The sequence below is a fragment of the Onychomys torridus genome, chromosome X (assembly GCF_903995425.1).
Source record: "Onychomys torridus chromosome X, mOncTor1.1, whole genome shotgun sequence".
In the NCBI taxonomy this organism is placed as follows: domain Eukaryota; kingdom Metazoa; phylum Chordata; class Mammalia; order Rodentia; family Cricetidae; genus Onychomys; species Onychomys torridus.
The window spans coordinates 3,501,698-3,525,529 of record NC_050466.1 but is presented as its reverse complement, the minus strand read 5'-3'; the positions used below and the strand labels follow the sequence as shown (position 1 = coordinate 3,525,529).

Sequence of the window (23,832 nt, the reverse complement as noted above, 5' to 3'; positions counted from 1 at the left end):
GTAACTATCCATACTAACTAGCACATACTGGAATGACCTGTTTTTATTATCAGATCAAAGAATAGAATCTAAAATGAAAGTTGACAGTGGTGCTATGCATCAACATTAGATAACTAACAAATTAGACAAATTTACTTGCTTTGTAAAAAAAATCTGTAAGGAAATTGTAAATAAGATGAAAAACCAATCCACAAAATTGGAGAAAAAGTTTGCCAGGTGTACATCCAAACGAATAGTAACAAAAATACAGAAAGAAATAAAAAAAAAAAACCTAAACACAACAAAAACAAACAAAAATTTAAAATATAGACTACAAACTAAAAAGAGAGAGATCTCAGAGGAAGAAATACAAATAGCTAGAAACACTTTCTATTCAACTTCCTTAGCCATCAGAAAAAAAAATTAAAACATATAAACTGTTGGAAATCATTCTTAGCTTTCAAAAAAAAAAAAAACCTAAACTTAGAACTACTATATAAGATCATATAATACAGCCGGGCGGTGGTGGCACACGCCTTTAATCCCAGCACTCAGGAGGCAGAGCCAGGAGGATCTCTGTGAGCTCGAGGCCAGCCTGGACTACCAAGTGAGTTCCAGGAAAAGGCGCAAAGCTATACAGAGAAACCCTGTCTCGAAAAACAAACAAACAAACAAAAATCATATAACACTATATAATTATTATATGACACTATATTACACTCTTGGCCATATATGCAAAGGCCTCTCTACCCTATGACAGGGATACTGCCACACCCACATTCACTGCTACCCTGTTCATAACACCTAGGAAATAGTGATGAATGGATAATGAAAATGTGGTACACATACAAATAGAATTTTATTCAGCCGTAAAGAAAAATGAAATGATTAAATTTGCAAGGAAATGGATAGAATTGAAAAAAAAACCCTATATATAAAGTGATAAGCCAGGCCCAGAAAGACAAATACCACACGCTTTTCCCTATATGTGGATATTGGTTCCCACTCAAGTTCTACTTGTTGAACATGGAATACTGATGGAAGCCAGAAAACAGACTAAGGGACATGGAGGGTAGTATCTTGGGTGAGGAAAGATACTAGAACAGTGAACAAAGGAAAATAAAAAGAGAGAATACTGTAGGTGGAAAGTTTTAAGTAGAGAGGGCGTGTGTTCTGGGTTGAAGAAGAATTAATAGTCCCAAGTATGGAGGGTCCAGAGCCTACAATAATATGAACTCTTATCAATAATCTTGGCTACCTAGCAGAACTGGAAGATAAAATCATATTACAAAAGATACCACACACCTTGGCTGTAAGATAACAGGCTGGCACTGAGCTGGAAACTTTCTTCCTGCTGGCTATCATCTGAGCCACCAGAGGCTGCTGAGGGAGAAAGGAATCATTGTTGGTTTTAGCTAGCTGTGAACCCTATGGACCAAAAGTCCAACTTGATGGAAAAATATGCCAACCTATGCAATAGTGGTTTTACTGTTGTGGGGAAAACCAACTGTCCTCTAATTTACTTTTTCCCATAGACAAAAGCTACACATAGCATAATTCCAAGTATTAAAAAAAAAATCTAAAATCTAAATCCTCTTTTCAAAGAAAGCAAATCAGTAATTACCTGGGTCTAAGGTAAAGGCATTGACCATGAATTGTCCAGATGACTTTAAGGAAAAGCAGAAATGTTCTGTGTTTTATTTGTGGTAATTAATTATTTGCATACATTCAATAGAAACCTTATAAAGTAAACAGTTTAACTTGGTGACTTTTTGCACTTAGGTTATACATCAGTAAAACGACATTAAAAAAATGACCACTGGGCATGGTGGCTCAAATATGATCCCAGCACTCAGGAGGCTGAGTCAGGAAGGTTGTTGTGAGTTTGATGCCAGTCTAGGTCATCCTAGGCTGCAGAGTAAGACATTGTCTCAAAAAAAAGCATATTACTACAATAGAAGATGATTTACAAATTTCACACTAAGAAACTATTAAATTGTCTAAAATTTTAAAAACAGAAATTTTAGTGTACTGATCTCCTAACATGTTACGCTTCCTTAAAAGTAAGCAGATATTCAGTATTACAATAAAACCACTTGTGACTAAATTATGTATAAATGATCTTCCTTCACCATAGTTCTAAAATGATACTCTATTGTCAAAAAATGAAGAATCACCATTTTATTGTAAATGAAGTGCACTATTTCATTGTAACTTACATAATGCACTGCTCTTTAGATAAAAGAAATTCTTCCCAACTCAAATATTATAATAATAGATGTACATTAATTTAAAATTCCCTTTCTAGAGCCAGGTATGGTGATTCATGCCTGTAATATTAGCACTCAAGAGGCAGAGGTAGGCAGATTGCTATAAACTTGAGACCAGGTTACTGCCTTAGGTTTCTATTGCTGTAATTAAGACTATGATGAAAAGCAACTTGGGTTTTGGAAGGATTTGCTTGGCTTACATATGGCAGGTCACACAGTTATTGATGGAAGCCAGAGAGTAACTCAAGGTAGGAAGCTGGTGGCAAGAACATGGGAGCAGGCAGGCAGGCATGATGTTGGAGCACTAGCTAGAGCTTATTTATATCTGACCCATAAGTAGGGGGCAAAGAGTGAAAAATGAGAATGATGTAGGATGCCTACCCTCAATGACAGACCTCCTCCAACAAGGCCACACCTCCTAACCCTTCCCAAAGGGAATCCTATATCTCTGATGCCAAAAGGCTTAGATAACCCATCCCCTTTCTGATTTGCTGACATCAGCACACTTCTCTCTCTTGAGCTGGTTCCACCCTGCAATTCTCTTTGGAAGAACACCCTCAGGTCTGACATCGCTAACACTTTCACAGCTTCACAAAATGGCCTCTCAAGGCCTCCATGCAGGGACTCTCCTGCCATATCCCTGACCTCAGGGGCTTTCCTTAACCAAGAAGGAAGATTCCATTAACACCTGTATTCCTGTATCCTTCATGACTCTAAAACCAGACACACATGCCTGAAGCCAAAGCTGACAAGTTCTGCCATAAGCCTGAGGTAGAACCTGGTCCCCTCCTTGAATTTCATTTGCATAAACTTTGATTTGTTGTTGCTCTTTAGGGACAGATAATTTTTTAGGTCTGCTCTTGTTGCATAAGATTAGTTGCAGGATTAGTTGCTGATGGGGTCTTGCCCTGAGGGCATCATTCCCTTTGTTCCATTTCTCTATATCTCTTTCAGTACAAACCAAGGCTCCAACATTAAATTGCCTGGTTCTATATTTCTCCTCAAACTGTACATTTTGTATTTCTTTTTGCCTCAATTGCTCCTTTTCATTGTACATCTGCATAAGAGTGATCATTTATAAACACACAACATAGTCAATATTAGGCTGTCATGAAATCTCCTCCACAAATAATTAGACCCAAACTAGTCTATTTAGCCTCAGGTAGATTCCTAGGACATGGGCAAAAACCAGCCACATACTTTGCTAAAATATCACAAGAATGGTTTCTAGCCAAGTTGCTAACATTATTCCCCTCTGAAACCTCTTGGGCTGGGTTTCCACAGTATATATTGCTCTCAACCCTGCTATCTCCCAAGATCCTACTATGATGGCCCACTAAGCCCCACTTACAACATTCAACTGCTTTCCTAGTCAAAAGTCTGCAAGTCTTCCATATTCCTCCAAAAAACTAACATGGACAGGTCAGTCACAGCAATACCCCACTCTAGGTAACAACTTCTATCTTAGTTACTTTGCTACTGCTGTGACAAAGTACCATAACCAAGGCAACTTGTAGAAAAAGGCATTTAATGGAGGCTTATAGTTTCAGAGGGAGAGTCCATAACCACCATAGTGGTGAGCATGGCAACAGGCAGGCATGGTGCTGAAACTAGATGAGAGCTTACATCTACCTATAAGCAGGAAGGAGAGAGAGAGAGAGAGAGAGAGAGAGAGAGAGAGAGAGAGAGAGAGAGAGAGAGAGAGGGGGGGAGGGAGAATTGGGAATGGTACAGGAATTCTAAACCTCAAAATTTACCCTCAGTGACCTATCTCCTCCAACAAGGCCACACCTCCTAACCCTTCCAAAACAGTTGCACCAACTAGGGACTAAGTATTTAAACATATGAGCCTATGGGGGCCATTGTCACTCAAATCCCACATCATATAATGTTTCTTGAATGTGTATGATATTAGAACTGACCTCTTGGTATTACATAATCAGTTGGGGAGCTTTTCTCTGAGGGAAGGATATTTCTCTCACTCTCAACATTCCTAACTTGCTTTATCTATGGTTGGGGCCCCATGATATTTCTACCTTCCATCTTGGCATGTCTATTGGTGTCTTCCTTGTTGAAGTCTTGATTAGGCAGCCATGTTGTTGAGACTTTGTAAGTGTTGCTTCACCCTGTAGTTTATAAATGTGTGTGTGTGTGTGTGTGTGTGTGTGTGTGTGTGCGTGTGTGTGTGTGTGAGTGTGTGTGTGTGTATGTGTAGTATGATGTGTATATATAGATTTTTTTAAGAAAATGTGATCATGAATTTGAGAGAGAGAGCAAGGGGGTACATGGGATGTGCTGGAGAGAGAAAAGAGGAGAAGAATGATGAAATTACATTTTAATTTCATAAAATTAAAAGTAAGAAGTTTTAAAGAATAATGATAAAATAAAGCCATGAGGGCTAGAGAGACAGCTCAGATGCTATGAGCACTGGCTCTTCTTCCAGAGGACCTAGGTTCAATACCAAACACCCACATGGTAGCTCACAACTGTCTAATTTCAGTCCCCAGGGATCCAATACCTTCTTCAAAGTGCTGAGAATAAGTGTTGCATATTCAGCTATAAATGATACACTGATATCACCCCTCCAAACCTCACAGAACATCATAGAAGAAAAGGTGGAGAGATTTTAAGCAAGGGAAGACGAGATTAAATATTGTGGAACAAAGTTTTCAGGGCTTGACATGGCCATTGCACTCAGAGCAGCTTTGCTAATCTGCACAAGGTTGCGACTGTATTCCATTGTGGGTGTGTAAATAATTGTAGGCAGTTAACAGTAGCTAAGGAAGGGGGCATAGGAGTCTCCCACACCAACCCCTCCCCAAGAAGCTATAGGAAGTTAATAGTTGTTGGGGGAGGGGTATTTCTTATAATAGTGTAGTAATTTGTAAGATGCCTATGCTTCTGTAAATACCCTTTCCCCTTGTTCTAATTTTTAAGATTTACTTATTCTTATTTTACATATATAGGTGTTTTGCCTATATGTATCTGTGTACCATATGCATGAGTGCCCTTGGAAGCATTTTATTAATTCTTTGAGAATTGCATACTATATATTTTGATCATATTCAACTAACTACTCTAGGACAGCCCTAGAGACAAAGTCCTGAGCACATTATCCCCACTTTGAGAAAGGAGAATCAATGTCCTTACCCACATGTTCTACAGGATTTGCCATTGACTTTTGTCACTCATTAGGTTCCAAGTTTAGGACCCCAAACTTTAACTATAGTCTCTAAGTCCCTCTCTTAGGTCAATATGAAATCTAAAAGATGCATGTGGGACTGCAGAATATTTTGTTACTTTTCCTCTTGTGACCAAATACTGACAAAAAGAAACTTAGGGAAAGAAGAGGGTTTATTTTGGATACAATCTATCAAATCTATCATGGTGGAAAGGCATTGGAGTGTGAAGTGTCTGGGCACATTACATCCACAATCCAGAAACAGAGGTAGATGAATGCTAGTTCTCAACTTACTTTCTCATTTTTATTCAGTCCCTCATTTATATACAGTCCCTCAGCCCCATGCTGCACACATTCAGGGATGGTTTACCACCTCAGACATACCTACAAATGTGTTCTAGGTGATTCCAAATCCAGTCAAGTTGACAATTAAGATCTACCAGCACAGATACGAAAAGCACTTTCCTTTCTTCATAGTCCTTATATGCAGAATTAAAAACCTTAAAGTTGCTCCTATACCAGAAGAGAAATTATATAGAGAGTTGATGAGGAGCTATAGGTAAAGCTAGATAGGATATGACAGGATAGGCTAGCTGCATCTGATCCTTGGAGCTAAAGGGAACTGCTCCGTGTTTATTACTATGGGTATCATTGTTTGAGAAGGGGATAATTGACTCGTAGTGAGACCTGAATTACTTACAACAGGAACTTAAGACACACCCAGGGACTAGACATGTCTGTTGGTAACCTGTGGCCCTTCCCTTCTATTCCCTCTTCTGATTAGAAAGCAAATTCTCTACACCAGCTCTGTGTGGTGATATATTGTGTACCCTAATAAAAACTGCCTGAAGATCAGAGGACAAAACCAGCCACTAGATTAAACATAGAGGTCAGGCTGTAGTGGTATACACCTTTAATCCTAGTATTTGGGAGGCAGAGGTGCGTCTGGATCTTTGTGAGTTCAAAGCCACCCTGAATTACATGAGATTGACTCAGTCTAGGAGAGAAAACAGAGCCAGGCAGTAGTGGTACACACCTTTAATCCCAGTACTGGGAAGCACACACATCTTTAATCCCAGCACTTGAGATCTCATGCCTTTGCTACCAGTATATAGGAAGCACACATGCCTTTAATCCCAGGAAGTGATGGCAGGGCAGAGAAAGGTAGATGAGGTATGAGAAAACAGAAACTAAAGGCCTTTCAGCAGAAGCATCCCTTTCAGCTAGAGGCTTTTTCAGCTGAAGTCTTTCCGGTGAAGCCTTTCAGGTGAGGACTCAAAGACATTCAGTCAGAGGATTCATGAAGTTGTTGAGGTGAGCTGTGGCTTGTTCCTTTGTCTCTCTGATCTTTCAGCATTACCCCAATATTCTGGCTCCAGATTTTTTTATTAAAAGACCTTTTAACATTCGAGCTACAGCTCTGTATACCAGAGGGTCTAACCCCCTTGGGACCACCCCCAAGAAACTGGGATACCTCTTAGAGGATGAGGAGATATAGTCATCTAGCAGCGTCCTTAAACAGAACACCAGTCCTCAGTTGGAGCTTTTCTGCAAATGGGAGGGAAAATAGTCTGATATTAATTACACAAAGTTGTTTTGTTCTTTAGAGATTGATCGCCAAGATATTTATAGTAAATGTAAAGATGACTCCTCCATTTTAGCTTTGATGGGATCTATTTACATGGAATCTTCCAGAAGCTTGGAAGGTCCTCATTAATTTAAGGTCCTTCAAGAATAAGACTCTTGAGACTTCCTCTATTCTCCCAGTAACACCTATTTACACCCCCATCCCATTACCAATGACCCTACCCAATCTAGAGGATACTCACTTCTGACCTCCGTAAAAGCTGTAAATTAGGTTCCAATACAGATGATTTATTCTTGTGGTCAAATCTATCTTATAACCTATATATTTCTCATTCATTCAAAATTCAGTGGGGATAAAATGAGATATAACCTGGTCTCATCATATAATGGAGATGATTAGACATTAAAAAAATTAAGCATCAGAGGATGGCCCTTTAAGACCATATCTTCCACTGTGGGGTAAGTTCTTGTTTGTTTGTTGCCTTTGTAGAGTTTTTTTCCCCTCTGGTTACAAATAATGATTATACTGAAGGGAAAACACAACTACTGGAAGACAGATAATTAGACCAATATTAACTTTAGGCTGCTACACCCTAGAACCTCAAAACACAGAAAGGGCCTGGTGTTCAAGGTCACAGATACTGGGACAAGAAAGCAATCCTGTCTAGCCCTGGCTAAGTACCTACAAATATTACAAAAAAAAAAAAAACTACAAATGCTAGGAATCTAGCTTTCTGTCACTAGGCCCAACAGGAAGTCTCCTATCCAGTCATCACCACTGGATGGTGGTTTCTCAGAAAATTGGGGATCAACCTACCTCAAGACTCAGCTTTTGTGGGTGAGTGTGACTTAATTGGAAAGTCCGGTTTTTATCAGCTCCTGTTAATCCTTGGTCTCAATCATACCATGAGCACACTTGCTCAACTATATTCATAGCAGTTTTATTAGTAATAGCCAGACCCTGCAAATAACTTAGATGTCCCTCAACTGAGGAATGGATAAAAAAAAAATGTGGTACATTTACACAATGGAGTATTACTCAGTGGTTAAAAAAATCGAAATCATAAAAATTTGAAGGCAAATGGATGGAACTAGAAAAAAAACATCCCGAGTAAGGTAACCCAGACCCAGAAAGATAAACATGGTTTGTACTCACTCAAAAGCGGATATTAGATGTAAAGCAAAGGATAATCAGACTATAATCCACAACCCCAGAGAAACTAGGTAAAAGAAGAATCCTAAGAGGGACACCCATAAATCATCACCCTGGGAAGGAAATAGATAAGATCTCCTGGGTAAACTGGGAAGGGGGAAAAGGGCAGGGGATGAGGGATAGGAACATGAGGGAACAGGATGTTCAAGTAGGGGGAGAGAGATGGAGAGGAAGAGCAAGGTAGAGATATCTTGATGGAGCCGTCATGGGGTTAGGGATATTCCCAGGAATCCCCAAGGATGACCCCAGCTAAGACTCCTAGCCATAGTGGAGAGGGTGCCTGAACTGGCCTTCCCTTGTAATCAAATTGATGACTACCCTAATTATCATCATAGAGCCTTCATCCAGTGACTGATGGAAGCAGATGCAGAGATCCACAGCTAGGCACTGGGCTGAGAGCACTTGGAGTCCAGTCAAAGAGAGGGAGGAGGGATTGTATGAGCAACGGGGTCAAGATCATGATGGGGAAACTCACAGAGACAGCTGACCCAAGCTAGTGGGAACTCACAGACTCTGGACTGATGGCTGGGGAACCCACATGGAACCAAACTAGGCCCTCTGAATGTAGGTGTGGCTTGGTCTGTTTGTGGGGCCCCTGGCAGTGGGGCCAGGATTTATCCCTGGTGCATGAACTGCCTTTTTAGAGCCCATTCCCTATGGTGGGATTCCTTGCTCAGCCTCGATACAAGGGGGGGGGGGGGGGGGCGCTTGGGCCTGCTTCAACTTGATATGCCAGACTTTGTTGACTCCCCATGGGAGGGAAGCCTTACCCTCTATGAGGAGTGGATGAGGGTGGGGATGGGAGAAAACAGGACAAGGGGAGGGAGGGGAAACTGTGGTTGGTATGTAAAATGAAAAAAATTTAAATACTAAGGAAAAAAAGAAGGAAGGAAGGGAGGGAGGGAAGGAGGGAGGAAAGAAGAGATTAATTTGGGCCATCTACATGGTTTTAAACACCCGAAGGAAAGTATAATCATAAAAACAAAATACCTGATATTATAAAACAAAACTCAACAAACCCACAGGAGGATTCTCAACTTGACCTTGTTCAACCAGGAAACCTAGCACTCCAAAAGACCTACTAAGATAGGTGAGATGACCAGCTTTGGCCAATTTAAAAGGGACAGCTGTCAAACTTCATGATGTGACCTATTGGGCTCACCTGTGTGGGATAAAAAAAAAAAAAAAAAGATTTTTCAAGAAATGCTCAATGCAGCCAGGTGGTGGTGGCGCACGCCTTTAATCCCAGCACTTGGGAGGCAGAGCCAGGTGGATCTCTGTGAGTTCGAGGCCAGCCTGGGCTACAAAGCTACACAGAGAAACCCTGTCTTGAAAAACCAAAAAAAAAAAAAAAAAAGAAAGAAAGAAAGAAGGAAAGAAAGAAAGAAAGAAAGAAAGAAAGAAAGAAAGAAAGAAAGAAAGAAAGAAAGAAAAAGAAATGCTCAATGCAAGATACAAGAGATCCCTACTGGGTAGCAAACTGAGGATTTATCCTTTCACTTTAGAAGGGGCCTGTCCATGTTGTTACATCAGGTTTCATTCCTAGAGGAGGAGCTACAGGTAGTCAATGGCTGCTAAGAGAGAGAATCAGTTTCATCAGAGGCCAGAGTCCACATAGGTTGTCCAATTCTAAGTGGTCACCCTTAAACACATGTACATCTGAGCAATGTTGAACAAATTCAGTAAATTGGTGTGTGTGTGTGTGTGTGTGTGTGTGTGTGTGTGTGTGTGCATGCACATGCATGTGCACATGTTTATGTGTTTGTGTGCATAACAATAATAATTAAGGAAAGGTCATGAAGTTGGAAGTGGGACATGAGAGGAATCAGCGGGGAGTGGAGGGGCAAGAGTGATACAAGTAGAATGCTCATGTATGAAGTTATCAAAACAATGAAGAACATATGGGACTCACAACCAAAACACCAAAACAGAAAGAAAAACTGCACAAAATAATCATAAAAAGTCAGAAATAGAAAGAAAAATCTAAGGGTCCCCCGTGGAGGCCTGCAAAGATTTCCTAGTGAGATCTGATCTTGCTTAACCTACCAGAAGTGCATTAGAGGATTGCTCGACCACTTGCATGGTTGCCAGGTGATTGGAAGGGTCTGTACTTGGCCTAATGCTCTGTTCTTGGCCTAATGCTCTGTTCTTTGTTCTCACTGACATATTTTCCAATCACTGTTTGAATAGGCATGGCCATGACTGCTTCTTCTTGCCACTCTAATAGGATTGCAATGGGTGTTCTACATTTTCAGTTCCTGGCTTCTTCAATGGCTAATCAAGTTTGTTTCTTCCATCACTGAATAGATTCAGTTTCAAATGATTACTCAACAGAGACATTGGCCTAACTCCCCCAGATATCATGTTCTACACTGGACCAAATGGGACAAATAGTTTGGATAACATTTCTATCAACAAAATCAGCTGTAACTTATACTGCTCCCCATAGACTCTTTATTGCTAATTTAATTGGCCCTTGCTCACTTTCCTCCTGGTCCAACTGATGTCTTCTAGACTACAAGTACTAAAACTTAAAATGATGATGACTTAGAAATACCAACTGCTACCTGTTGTCCACCTTCTTTTAATAGGGAGCCCCTAGATATCCATGATAGCAATGATAGTAAGATCTAGAACACCCTAAACCCTAGACTGTTGGAGAATATTATTTTAAGGTGCGTTACTTCTGTTTATTTTACATTTGTTTAACTCCATGAAGCTGTATTACTTTGCCTGTCTAAAACACCTGCTGATCTAATAAAGACCTAAATGGCCAACAATGAGGCAGGAGAGAGAAACAGGCAGGGCTGGCAAGCAGAAGGAGAAACCTGGGAGAAGAGGAGATCTAGCAGACAGAGGAGGAGGAGGACATCAGGGACCAGCAAGCCATGGAGTAAGAGTAAGATTTACAGAAGTATGAGAATGGGAACATCCCAGAAACAAAAGCTATATGGGATAATTTAAAGTCAAGGAAAGCTGGCTAAAAAGAAGCTAAGCTAAGGCCGGCCATTCATAATTGAGAATTAGCTTCCATGTGTGATTTATTTGGGAGCTGGGTGGTGGCCCCCAAAAGAGCAAAACACAAACAACAACACTAGGCCTGTGAACCTCTTCCAGCAAGAAACAGACATGATGACATCTGCTTCTCTAAAAACATTTGAGGTTTCCAGTTCTCAAGGGAGAATGTTTGGTAGAAGTTACATATAAGACATGGAGAAATAGGGCTTTCAGCAAGGCTCTGTTGCTTAATCTTAGCTCTGCCTATGACAACAGGGTCTCTGAGACAACAAATGGTCATGAGAGTGATGATTAGGTCATGAGATCATGAAAAACCATGGTTCAAACTGGTTGTGGAAGGGAACATATACTACAGTGAGATAAACTTTAAAAATAAATTGTTTCAAACACACCAATCAAAGGAGAGAGGAATGGACTGTTTGATTCAGTGGCCTAGGAAATGTAAAAAATAAAATGAAAATACAATCATACTTGTATGTCTCAGTGTGCTTTATCTAAAAAATAAAATAAAATGATAAAGCCATACATGGTTTCTCATGCCTGTATTTCTAGCACTTTAGAGGCTGATACAAGATGATCCTTGAGAGTGTGAGCTTAGCCTTGGCTAAACAGTGAGTTCCCACCAAGGTCAGAAGAGGATATAAGATCCCCTTGAGCTAGAGTTACAGGCAATTGTGAGCCACTCAACATGAGTGCTGGGAACCAAACTCTGATCTTCTGGAAGAGGAGTCAGTATTCTTAACCTCTGGACAATTTTTCCAGTCACCATTGTGAGGTCTTTTATTACTCTGTCATTGTTTTACTCTGATTCTTTTCTCAAGTTCAAAATTCCCTAGTATCCCAATGTGTTTCATCGTCAAAAACATTCAACTCTAAGAAGTACTCCAAAATATATCTCTGACCAATAAAACTGATCTGTACAAATATTTCCAGAACTCTAGTAAAAAATAAAAAATAAATTTAAAAAAGCTCAGGGATTCATAAAATGTCTCACCTAAGACAGGCAGAACCGGAGAACTGATTCTAAGGAGAATGACCATAGTTTTGTGGCCTTCCTATTTGATACCTTGATTTTCAGTTAATGTTTCTTCCCCAGATTAAAAAAATTTCCACTTTTCTCTCAAACTGTCTATAACACACAGAATTTAGTGGGGTATACCTTTGGCAAGTAAAAATTAAGCATCCCTTCCTCATTCTGTTTTATATATATATAATTTTAAAATTCTAATTTTCAAGGCAATTAATTATTTGTATAAACTTCAGTAAGAATCTGTTATAATAGGACACAATTGAAAACTTTAATTGTATTATCAAGGCTTTGGTTGAATATCATATTAGCATCAGATATAAGACAGATTCAAGAAACTAAAGTAGGTTTATGGAACCAATACTTACAAATGCCCACTTGGAATACTAGGATAGTACTTGATTTGTGAGGTTCCCACATTACACATCAGAGAGTCACTCTCTGGCTTTCCCAGGAACCTCAATATACACACGGAAATCTCAACAACAGAGATATCTGCCCTGATCTATACCTATTGCAGCTAAACTCTGATGGCAAGTACTCGACTTAGCCTTTTAGTCTTAAGAGGCTTCTAAACCTTTGATTTGTTTGTTTGTTTTTAAGATTTATTTTATGTGTGTGAATGTTTTGCTTGAATATATGTCCGTCTACCACCCGTGTGCAATGGCCACAGATGCCAGAAGAACATGTATGACCCCTGGAACTGAAGTTAAAGAAGATGATGAACCACCATGTGGGTGTTAGAAACTGAAACCAGGTCCTCTCCAAGAGCAGCAAGTGCTCTTAACATCTGAGCTGTCTGTCCAAACCCTAATATGATATTTCTCATGGAAAGTTTCAGTGGCTCTGAGAAATGGTGGCACATGCCTGTGATCCCTGAAACCCTGGAGGCTGATTTAGAAGGACAAATATAAATTAAACTACATCCTGGGTTACAGAGTGAGACTCTGCTCACCCTACCAAACAAAAGGTTGTCTAACTTTGAAAGTCCTATGTGACCAATTGCCATTCTTGGTGTGTTTATATAATAATCAGGTCAAAAATCTAATGAGACCAGACCTCATTTGCAAACAATAATCAAAAGGGAAATTAAAAAGATTCTTTAATGAAGGGTTCCAGATACACTTCATCTGTGTGTCTAAAGGTAAATTTTGGGGGTGCAGTTACAAATGGTCCTGGTGTAGGAAGGTGGTAATACAGTAGCTTCTCTTCTAGGGTGAATGAGCTCATCAGACACAGATGGCTAAGTTTACAGCACTAGGCATTAATTTCCTCTGGCCGGGGGGTCTTAAGTGCAATTAGACAGCCATTGGTCACCTTCAAAGTAGCACCACTGGGAATATAGTGCCTGGCTAGTCACTGTTGTGGTTTGTAGGTTTGACAGCTGGACATGACTATAATTGCTTTTCTCCCTTGGCAGCTTGCATAGCACCTTCTGATAATATGAAAACCAATCCTCAGGGAGGAGGCTTCTAGGTCAGTTCCAGCTGGATATCTCCAAGTCCTGTGTCTAAAATAGGAGGTATTGTAAGCAATAGTTCTGGGAGGTAACCTCAAACAATGGCAATAAACATTTTGAGAGTCACTTGGACACACTCACAGCCAATGACAAAGATGAGATCTCATCACTCATTAAAAAAGTGCAGTTTTTAAAAACGTACTTCTCTGTGCAGTAGAGAGAGGCTGCTACCAGAGATCCATAACTAGTTGAAATAAAGAGAATGGGGACTGTGAGTTCCCCACCTCTGGTTGATACATTATAACACAATTCCTACACCTAAAACTTGGGAAATATGGAAGAAGGAATGTAAAGACTATATGAGCCAGAGGATCAGGACATCTCAACGATTCTGTTGCCTAAATAATACCTGCCTAATAACACCAGTCAACATGCCAACATGGATGGTGGAAATTTCTCAAGCCCCTCCCCCATAGACAAGAAACTACAGACAACCAATGGCTGCTGAAAGAAGGGGAATCCGTTTTCTCCAGAGATGAGTCTTCTGATAGGTTAATAGCAATATTAATGAAATCAGTAGGGGCTCTGTATATAACACTAATAATGATAGAAAATGTCATGAATTAGAGAGGAAGTGCGGGAACATGGGAAGAGCTGGGGAGAAGGGATACAGCAACAATGTAAATATGTTGCTCAGATATAAAATTCTCAAAATGAAAAATAAATAAATTTTAAAAAGAGGTATAATGTAAGGAGGAAATTTGTTTCAATGGGACACTGTTCTATTTCCTTTTTATTACTGTGATAAATCATTCTGACCCCAAGCAATTTAGGGAAGGAAAGGAATTATTTGGCTTATATATACTTCCAGGTCAGAGGACATCATTAAGGGAAGTAAGCAGAGAAACTTGAGCAGGGACTTGAAGCAGAAACTGGAGAGGAACACTTGTTCTCAGGTTCATGCTTTGTTATCTTTCTTATACAGACCAGGACCACCTGCCTAGGGATGGTGCTGCCCACAGTGGTCTGAGCTCTTTCACAAGAAAAACTATCAAGACAGTCCTCCACACATATACCCACATACCAAATTGAGTTGGGCAATCCCTGAAAAGAGATTCCCTTCTCAGGTGAATTAAGCTAGCTCAAGTTGACAAAGCCTATAGCATAACCTTACAAAATTCCTAATTATTTTTGCCTCCTCTAATACAAGTTTATAATTTTTCAAACTAGTATTTTCATTTTTTTCCTCCAGCTCTACTGATTTTGCATCTCTGAGAATTAATCTCTTTCCCAAAAACATTTAAGCTAAAGGTAGGTGACATAATATGAACTTAAAGGAACTCAGAGCAACAGATCACCCCTGATGCTGCAGAAAGGCTCAGAAAATCCATCAGAACACAAAGAAGGCATTCAAAGTGCAAATCAGAAGACTAGACAGATTGTCACTACCATCTCAAGACGCTTTAAGCTCAGTCTAAAACCAATGCCTGCTTCCCTTAAGGACTCAGAAACTGAGTTTGCAACTATTAATTTTGTGTTTCATTTGTCATCATAGAAATACTCACGTGTAAATCGCTGATAACTTGTATCATCCAACAAAACTGTCTAGGAACCAACCTTTACAGTTATTTTTGAAAACGCTAGTGAACAAAAGCTGTGCCCAACCAAGAATTGGATTTATTATGTCCACAAGACAAAATGTTTTCTCTGTTTTTTCCATGAAGAAGGGAAAACGGCAAATACTCTCCTTGGATGAAACCTTAGTCAGTCTCAGCTGAGCCCTCTGATCAAGTAGGATGGAATTCGGGCTCCCCCCCACCTCCCCGCTGTCTTTAGAGAATCCAGTTCAATCAAGAATCCTGCTAAGTCAGTGCTTCTCAACCTTCCTCATGTTTCCACTCTTCAATACAGTTCTGAGTCAGACCAGGGGAGACAGTTTGGGAGCCATGCCTGGTGACCTGAGCTCGATCTTGTTGTGGGAGAGGACCAACTGCTGAGATTTGTCCTCTGACCATCACACACACACACACACACACACACACACACACACACACACGCACGCACGCACGCACACACGCACACATGCACATATGCAGGCACGAGTGCGTATGCAGAGGAGAAGCTCCATGCAGTGTAGAGAAGTGACCTAAATCCATGAGGGAGTTAAGTGATTTTGGTGGCCTGCATGGGTTCCTCTCCCCTAATTTTGGACTGGGCAGCTTAAACAAAGAAAGGGGAGCTGTTTGCTCCACAGCTTTAGGTAAACATGTTCAAGACTGACTTTGAATATATCAGCCAGAAGGAGAGCCCCGCTGGTGGGAGAAAACTCCCACTAGACCTTTGTCAGGAGGAAAAGGAAGAAGTCAGAGTTTGCCATCTTTATCAGTAGCCGCCTTCCCTATCTCGCTGCCTGTCAAGGATCTGGCTAGCTCCTGGTCCCTCATGGACAGATCCTATCAACACCCTACTTCTCCATTTTAAATCACCATTTGTCTTCCTTGGAGCGGAGCTCAATCTCTCTCCCACTATAAGACCTCAAGCAATAGTTCCTATATCTACAGTGCTCACCCCTTGTTAATATGAGGATGTATTTATTTCTTAATTCACCGTGGTTTTCTTTCCCAAACCTGTGCTAATATTCTCTGTAGCAAGGAGATCCCATTATCTTTCCTTTTAACTACCATAACAGAAGAAATATGGTACTTAAAGTCATACTAACTACAGGCACTTTCCTCTCTGTAAGAGAGGGATCCAAGTCAGGCAAGAGGCAGACAGCTTTCTCAGTTAGGAAAACACTATATTGTGATGATGGATCTGGACTAGCTTTGGAGTGGAAAGATGCCAGGGCCCTTGTTTAATTACAAATCATTGAGAACCAGAAAGGAGAACTGAATTAGTGAAATGGTAGTGGAGTTAAAGTGACAGCAAGCAAGTAGAAAGAGAAAGTGTCAAGAAGATAAGTACTGTGGGGAGCCTGAGAAGAAATTCCCTGCCATGGGCTGAGGTTATGTTGGTGTGGGAAGCAGTTGTAAGATCGTGGTACTGGACTATTTTTCCATTACGATCTACGAGATTTCCACACAGAAAAGTCTTTGGTTAAATTTATCTGAGGATAAAGTGTATCATAACAATGAGGAAGGGGACAGAAGAACCCATACAAGACAGAGAAGATGAGAAGAAATGGCCATTCAGAAATTTAGCAGAGAGTGGACCTACTCCATGAACAGAGCAGGAGAAAACAAACCATGAAGATTCTTAGATGCAGGAGCTGAAAGACAAGCATAAGCACCATTTGAGTCTCCTCCTACAAACTCTTCTCAGAAGTCAGTGGAGCATGCTGCTTATAATACATCAAAGAACCAAGAGGGGAAAGTGACAGAATGCATAAAAATTACTTCAAACATCAGGTAATTGTCAAAAGAAGTGGCGTGTGATACTTGACATGACTCATTTAGGTAGGAGGTGACAGTGGGTAAAATTAAGAGAAGTTTGAAATAAAGTGATATTTTCTTTAAAGAGATATATTACCATTACCATAAAGGAAAAATGCCATAAAATCTGCATATGTACCTAAAACGCTGACACATTATAGACAGAACAGAATGCACTGATGAAATAATTCATGTTTATGTTTATGAAAGGCTTATTACTATAAAGATTACTTGTACAAGTCATATTTGATCCATGCAGATGTATGAATAATGCATTTGAATTATTTCAAAATATTAAAAACATACTACACTGATGATTTTAATGGTAGTTTAAGCCTACCAAGATAGTTGACCTTAACATCAAGAAAACCAAAGTCATAGTACAGGGATGGCTAAGGTAAAATATAAATCAAGATATTTTTCCCCTGCATGTAATTTCAAGTAGTTGATTTCCTAAGATAGAAGGCACAATTAAAATTGACTTTAGAAACTTATTCTACCAAAAGAACACACACACACACACACACACACACACACACACACACACACACATATATATATATATATATATATATATATATATATATATATATATATATGAAAATGGTTTGGACCTTGATGTGGCTTGGTATTTTTAGTACTGTGATGCCATGTGTGATCCTAAATCAGCAAGAAGAACAGTAGCTGGTAAGTGACTGAAAATGAAATTTACATTTTAAAGATACTTTAATAGAAGAGCAAAGAACTTGTGGTGGTTTTATCCACAACTCCTTAGCAGCCAGTCTCTGGTTAAAAGCGCTTGGGTCCCTTCCCCATAGTACAAGATAAACTTGCCTCCTTGGCCACAGACACAAAACAAAAACAGCAACAAGGCAGAGAGTAGCTATAGCAGCTATAAGTAGTCTTTTGCATACTCAGGTGAACACTAAAGGGATGTGTGGGTTCATTTTTCATCACTGTGTCAAAATACCCAAGAAAAACAACTTAAAAGGAGGAAGGATTTATTTTTGGATCACAATTTCAGAGCTTACGGATCATGTGAGGGATGCTTTTTTTTCTATACCTGAGGTGAAACATCATGGCAGAGAGAGTATGGAGTATGATAGGCCAGAGCCGCTCATCCCATATCCAGGAAGCAGGGAGAGGGTAGGGGGAGAGGAACAGGATACATCACACACACACACACACACACACACACACACACACACACATACACACACACGGGGGGGGGGGGAGAGAGAGAGAGAGAGAGAGAGAGAGAGAGAGAGAGAGAGAGAGAGAGATATCACTTAATTTTCTGCAACTAAGAAGCATCTTCTGTGATACCTCCCATGTCTATTCAAATCTTAAATCCAACAATAGATTAGTCAACTCATTAGTCTGGAGGCCTCAGGATCTTTTCCTATCTAGAAACACCCTCATAGACATACCCAGTGATGTGCTTTACGAATATCTCAGGCATCACTCAATACAGACAAGTTAACAATCAAGATTAACCAACTATAGTTTCAGAACATTTTATGAGAAAGATGTGCTACCTCAGCTGTGGTTGATATATTGAGTACCCCAATAAACTTATCTGGGGGTCAGAGCAAACATCAGATTAAATCAGTTTCAGTTTGGGGAGCCATGAAATAAAGCTCTGAAATGATTAACTCTGGTAAAATTCGGCACCATCAATGCCCTTATTAGATTAGCCAGTACTTAGAACAAAACCTTGATTTGTAACCATATTTATCAGATTAACCACATTTTAGATCCAGCTCAGACTGGATCAATTCTGGATCAGACTGGCAACTGACTGAATCAACTCTAGATCAGGATCAAGTGCTGATCAATATCTGATTTGGATCAATTATTGATAGGATTGAACCCTTTTTACTCCATTACTTGTGGTGGCCCACAGAGGCTCTCTAGTGAGACCTTACTCAGGGTCACAGAATCTGAGCTTGCTTTGCCCAGCAGGACTGCTTAATGAGATAAGTTGGCCAGGGGCGTGGTTACCAGGTGTTTGGAAGGGTCTACTTTTGGCTGTATGTTGTGCTTTGATCTTGCAAGAAGGAGGGCTTTTGCCTCTCTCCTTGGCATATTATAAAAATCCCTTTTCAATAAACGTCAGGGTGACTAGGTAGGAGGTGACAGTGACCCAGGACCCCCCCAAAGCTATCGTGTGTCTTTGTCTTTCTTATCATCTCTTTCTTTCTATCTATCATTTCCTCATTTTTCTCTCCTCCCCCTAAGAACCCAGGTCAGAGCAGGACTCCAGCAGACTCCCACAATTACTCCATTGATTGGAACTGTCCCTGATTGTATCAAACCTGAAAATCTGGAATTCTAAGAAAGAATTAATAAGGATAATTATTCCTATGAAACCAAAATTCAGAAAATTTGGTTTCAATGATTACTAAATGATCCAGTGTCTAAATCCAGACGAAAAATGCTTTATTGTCCTGCCCATTCATTATGTTGAGATTATATGACACTTTTAAATGAGGAAATTTCCCATAAAATAATCTCCCTGTTTCAAAAAAAAAATCAGAGGATCACCAATGTTGATCTCAAATCTGCATAGCAACATCAGGCCTACTTTGTGCACAAACACCCAAGATTATTGTATTTGATGGATGTACTGTTGTACACTTGCTGTGCCTTCAGAAGCATTGGACTTATAACCTACCATAAACATGATTTAGAACATAAAACTTTTGGAAATGTAACACTTTCTTACCTTATACACAGATGCCTTGTGCTTAGGGACTTTTCCTTGGAAATTCAGGCCTCTCTGACTTCATCAAATGCAGTGAAGTGTATGACTCGTGGAGCTCAGACAGTTCACCTACTATGACAGCATACAGCACATAAGACACTGTTAAAGTTAACAGAGATCTAGTTCCTGTTGCACACTTAGCAATACTTTTCTTGACTATCTCAAGTCAAGTCCTGCAACTGCCTACAGAGATCTTGCCTAAGAAATTCTACACCAGCATCAGCACAGCAAGGGAAAGCTGAAGGAATAAATGTAGAAGAAAATCATGATGAGAAGTTAAGCTTAAGAAATAAGTAGGAGCTGGAATGATGGTTTAGTGGTTAAGAGCTACTCCAGAGGACCCAGGTTCAATTCCCAGCACCTACATGACAGCTCACAAATATCTGTAGCTCCAGTTCTGTGGGATCCACTGCCCTTTTCCAGTCTCTGATGTCACCAGGCACACATGTTACAGGCAGCCAAAAAAGCTATACACATAAAAGTAATTTTAAAATTTAAAGAGAAATAAAATTGTAAGTGAGAGAATGACTTCTGCAAAAGGAAACTAGTACTAGGAAACTAGTACTAATTATCTCTCAACTCAACCTCATAAACTTAGTGCCAAAATATTTGTACAAATGCAAGCTCATGTAACTAGGTATTTGATCTAGCAAATAAATTGTTTAGAAGTTCAGTCTTCACTGGGATGAAAAACAATTGCCAGGTGGCCTGTCTCACTATTTCATGGTAATTTATCAGAATTGATCTTTGAAAGTTTCTGAGCTTAGCTGATGAAAAGTGAAAATACTAAGTGGGAACTGTTATGATTTATTATGACACAACCCCCCCTCCAAAGGGTATCCCAAACGTGCAGAGAAACATGCTGGGCAGATGCAGCAGCAGGCTGGGGAGATGCATGCCATGTAAGCATGGTGGTCGTAGCCAGGAATACAAAACCCAGACGCTGCAGCCACGTGGAGAGTTTATTATAATAGAGAGATAAAAAGGCAGAGAGAGGGAGGGGAGAGGGGGAAGGGAGAAAGAGAGAGTGGAGGGAAATAGAGAGGAAAGGGGTGGAGTTTTTCCTTAAAAAGAGACTTCTATGTCAGGACACAGGGCGACACCAAGGGGCGGGATCAGAATATTAACAGGCCCTATGCTTCTACTTATAGAATCCATTTACACACACACACACACACACACACACACACACACACACGTATATACTCTTATGTATAAATATACACACACTTTTATAGGCAGAGTGGGGAGAGAAAGAGGGAGATTGAGAGGTGACTAGGAGAAAGTGAAGACGGAGAGAAACTTCAGAGATGTAAAGTTGACAATGAAGCTCAGAAGGTAAGTTCTAAGATTATTTTCCATTCAAACCAAAGTTTTAAAGCATGTGACTTAGAAAAGACAGGTTGAGAAAATATAAAGGAACAAAAAAATCATTGTAATTAACTGTTTCTGTCAACAGTTTAAAGCCAGCCATGGGCTGAATCATGCCAAAGTTTGGGGTGAGATTGCTGCTATTGGAGAGATTCCATTGAAGAGCAAAACTTTTCTACTTTGTAGGACAGCAGGAGGACTATTAAGGTAGTTTTAACCACCTATACCTGGCACAGGAACATTTTTTATGACAGAAAACCATATAACAAAAGACAGTCCTAGAAAAGATTTCCCTATTTATATTCCTATAAATTCTACAGGTCCGGTGAAACTACTACACTGCTGTGAAAAGGTTAAAAATGGGCAGGTAGATCATATATGCCCTTCATATTTCTCAATAATTTGTACAGGAGTAGTACCTTAGCCCATGTGTCCCCCAGATAGCATTATAGCCTAATCCCTTTGAAGAAACAATGAAGAAAATATTTATCACGTATATGCCAATCACTAAATCCATTTCTGTCTATGTTAGTAAAATATTACATTTGAAAAGCTCATTGGGTGCCCCAGACATCTTCACATCTACTGTGTACCTGATTGATGTGCTCACAGGAAGAAAGAATATTTAACAGGATAACTCCTCACTGGTACTCAATTGATTCACTGTGTTGCTAGGGTTGTGAATCAAATTGCCAGGTAACTAAGCACATGACCTCATAATTCTGAAGGTCAGACCTTTGGGTGGGCATGACTTAGGTCATCAGCTGCCTAGGCTAAGTTCTCTAAGGTTCTGGTTGGGAGAATCTGCTTCAACAGAAAGTTCACCAAGGTTATTGGCAAATATTTTCCCTTTCACTTCCGGTTGCCTTTCTTGGCTTAGAGGACATCTACACTTCTTCCCACATTGTCCTCTCAATTTCAAAGCTAGGAATGGTGCATCCTAGTCTTTTGTTATTTTGAATCTCTCTCACATTCCCTTCTCACATCTTCCATCATCAACTGGGTGTAGTTCTCTGCCCTATGAGCTTGTATTTTGGTTAGGTCCAATCACTTTACTTCAAAAAAAGTCTGTCCCAAATGACAAACTGCTATGGAATATTATTTTAAGGTGTGTTACATTTTTTTCCTACTGCTTTTGTTAACAACGCAAAGACGTGTTACATTTGTTTGATTAAATAAAATTAACCTGTAGTCAGGAGGCTGAGTCAGCAACTAGCTGACAGGAAGTGGTAGGGATTGGAACCATGTGTAGCTAGGGTTCTTAAGTGGGGGCAGAGCAGACGGGTGCTGGATTTTTTAGAGAGCCACAAGCTAGGAGAGAAGGTTAGCTACTTGCTATTCAGCCTCTCTGAGCAAGCAGAATTTCACCTTTACCTTTGAATCCTGATTTCTATAGAGGGTTAGAGATATAGATAAAGTTTCCTTTAGTGGCCTGAGGGGACAGAATTCCAGCTGCTGGTAGCTGCAGAGTTGCAGTTGCTGATGAGGACAGCTGTTGATTAAGAGGCAGCCACTGAATTTGATGAAAACAACAAGCCACGACGACAGTATCTCATTATAGTCACAGCTTCTGGAGACTGAGACTCATAATCTGATGCACCATTATAGAAAGTATACTTCTCATGTCTATCAGTTGACATTTTGGGGAGTGTGAGAACACTTCTCAAGCACAGCACAAACCATACAAACTGTAGGTGATGAATATCATTCTGAATGTCCACTAAAGGAACCCTCAGATTTCTGGTAGGCCAAGCAGGATTCTGAGGGTTGTCAGTCATCACAGCATCAGTCAGGAATATGCCGCCTCCAGATGTCTAAGAGAAGTTGGTAATATATTGAATATGAGCAGTCTGGATGCAAAGGCTCTCTGACCTTTTAAAATCTCATGAATTGTTATTGAGATTTTAATAAAGGTCTTAAGAAGCTGGGAGTATATAGCTTAATCAGTAATATATTTGCTGTTCAAGCATACAGACCTCAGTTTGATTGCCCAGAATCCACGGAAGAGTGGGGCATGATGGTCCTCATTTATAATCTCAGTACAATGAAAGCAGAGACAGGTGGACCCCTGAAACTCCCTAGCCAGTCAAACTAGCCTAGCAGGAGAGCTCCAGGCAGTGAGCAATCCTGTTATAAAATAAAATTTTACAAAAGGTCCACTGCACCTGAGGAGGGAAACCCAAGATTGAACTTTGACCTCCACACAAAACTGCATATACACCCATACACACACATGGTACACAGGAACATAAACACAGAGAGACTTACATGCACAAAAATAAGTGGTAATGAAATCTAAGTGGTAGTCAACCCATTGATGACTATAACATATCAAAATGACAGTTACTGAAACAAGATGATGCCAATATTAAAACAGTATAATTTTTCTAGTTTTTAATACATGTGGTTGTCATAGACTACTTCCTGAAAATGAACACAAAAATACTCCCTATGACATTTTCTGTCAGCTTCATCTGTTTTGAGGTGTTTGGGGTGTCTGTTGGGTATATATTTACAATTGCCATATCT

The 23,832-nt window shown here is 40.0% G+C and overlaps 1 protein-coding gene across 2 annotated transcripts in view; it reads right to left on the bottom strand.

Moving 5' to 3' along the window:
• Positions 1-23,832, bottom strand: part of Sytl5 (synaptotagmin like 5) — a 240,054-nt gene that overhangs the window by 177,391 nt on the left and 38,831 nt on the right. The window contains exon 3 of one of the 2 annotated variants that reach the window (XM_036175313.1): positions 19,894-20,004. The exons of the other annotated variant lie outside the window; for it this stretch is intronic. The gene's annotated coding sequence lies outside the window, so the exon portion shown is untranslated. The remainder of the gene's footprint in view (positions 1-19,893; positions 20,005-23,832) is intronic. 2 annotated transcript variants of the gene reach the window in all.